Here is a 2,497-nt window from a genome sequence, read left to right on the forward strand (position 1 = left end):
AAGGCACAAAGGATGTGCACCGATTCGACAATCGACAACTTACGTCTGTGTTCGTATTTACGGTTTCTCTCAGGATATATTCAGATATATAAAACCATTCTAGCTATATGCATAATGAAAATTTTGCCCTTGAAAAATCTGCAAGCAATGAGAAAGGGACTCTTGAAGGTCTGGCTTGCAGATATTTTTCTATCAGTTCTAAGTTTCCTCAAAGGGATTTTTTTTTTTTTTTTACAGCAGCTTCCAAAATAAAAACTGAAGTAGCACTGGTTAAAAAAAAAAAAAAAGAGATGTAAAATATATTAATTCTTTTTAATTACATGTCTAAAGTTTCAAAACACCCAAATATAAAGTCTAAAGAAAGAGAGTGCAAACACAACCAAAAGTTGCACTCGAGTAATTAATCAGTGAATGACAAGTGGCAGGAAAGTCCAAGCCATCAATTAACAACATAAAAATATTTGGAGGTCTAACAGACTGGCACAACGAAGTTCAAAATGTGGTAGGAGTGATGTGCTTTTAATTGAATAAGATATGCTTTTAATAAGACATCGTTTTTTTTTATTTTCAGATTCCCTACATAGACACCCTGTCAAACCCAAAATTAGTCATTCTCCTTACAGATTGTTGTAGATGAATGTAAATAATTTTCCTTCCACCAAGAAATGTGTTTTGGGTAGGATACGAGGATTAAATTGTCAAAATGATTTACACCCTTCTTGACAATCAGTGGAGAAAAAAAAAAAGGTTTATTACTTTACAATGATTAAACCAGTAATTCTAACATTTTCTTGTAACAGTTGACCATCAATTTGCAGGTTTCTGCTGGCATGAGCTCCAAACCTTTGAAGTGGGGAGGACTGCTGCCATCACCCTAATCTTTAATTCTCTAGACGGATTTGAATAACTCCGACTAGGCCAACCTAAAATGCTAATATCACTTCTAGTCAAATCCCTCCACCCCCACCATGTTGTTAAAATTAAAACATCATTTTAACCTTAAATCTGCCAGGATGATTTTGGGCTTTACCGCAGCTGCCAAAATGTTATTTCGAGGACACCATCTGTCACATCATTCAAAATCTGAGTCAGTTTCCAGTTTTTTTCCTTTTATTTATTTATTTATTTATTTTTTTTTTTGCACAGTAACATGTTTGGGCCTAACAAATCAGTTGGAGCAGAAAAAGAAAAGCATCCAGGAGGAATGTTTGAAGATAGGAAGTAATTTACCGAAGCAACGTGTGGATGTGAGCAGACACTGGCAACTCACACGCAAAAAAAAATAAATAAAAAAAAATAAAACGTAAGTAAAATATCATTTCTTACCTGAGAAACACTCTGCTCACAAACACATGAAACGGCCCCAAATGTCTGTGGCTTAATTTGTCATCACTTGTCAACCTTGTGTTGTTACTTCCTGGGGTTGCAAGTACATTTGATAGTGGCTATAATTAGATAAGTTAAATCAAATGAAGTAGTTGCTAAATGGAGGCCGACCTTGTTGTTTTGCTGACTTTGTGCTGACGATTCAAAAAGGAGTGGCTAACTTGTGCAGACTTTAATGTCTGATAAACACATCCCCTGATTCCACTTTTCACAAAATGCCTTCAGAAACGTCACGATTAAATATTAAAACGTTCAATGATTAACTTTCCTCCAGTTCATTAAAACATGCGATTCACAGGATTAATGCAATTCCTTGAAACCTTTGTAATATTCTATTTCGCCTCTAAGGGCTGAACACATAGACATGCCATCACATTTTTGCTTGGGTAAGGAAAGGCATGTTTCCTTCTCCAGGCTTGTAAAACCTTCACATGTTAGAAGCAAATAAAGGTTATTTATGGGGGCCATTTGTGAAAAGTGACATTTTTACCTTGCCAGATATGATTTAACCAGGTAAGATGTGTTTGAATTGTGTATAAATTGCCAGAGGAACATGAAATGCCGCTTTATTGGCACATAGTACGAAAACTCGGACGCACATTTCAGACAACGCTTGACATGCTGTCAATCTCGGGCGAGTGGGAAATGATATGGGGCGCGTTGGTTTTCTCCATCGCCTTCATGTGCAGGGGAGAGTGAAGGTATGAAAAAGAATAACTCAAATTAGCTTGAGTGCTCTCACTTCAAAACTGATGAAACCAGCATGGTGTCATGAAGGATCCTGGAGCAGCGCAACAGTAAAGAAACAGTGACAGACTGTTGAAATTTGAGACGTTAGTCAGACAGAAGCCTGGCTCTGACATACTGCGCCATTACTTTTACTGGAAAAGGCAGTTTGCTAGTTACTTGTTTGCTTTATGTACAGAATATGAAACTAAGTCAGTTTATGTTGGCCATGAAAGATAATCAAATTAAAATCACATTTTATAAAAAAATGACACATAATGACATAAAATCATTACTTCAGGATTACCGAAATTATTTCTATTTGTAGAATGCCAGAATAATTATACTGCTCAAAAAAATAAAGGGAACATTTCACTTTAATTTT

Source organism: Poecilia formosa, unplaced genomic scaffold (assembly GCF_000485575.1).
Source record: "Poecilia formosa unplaced genomic scaffold, Poecilia_formosa-5.1.2 Scaffold28, whole genome shotgun sequence".
NCBI lineage: Eukaryota > Metazoa > Chordata > Actinopteri > Cyprinodontiformes > Poeciliidae > Poecilia > Poecilia formosa.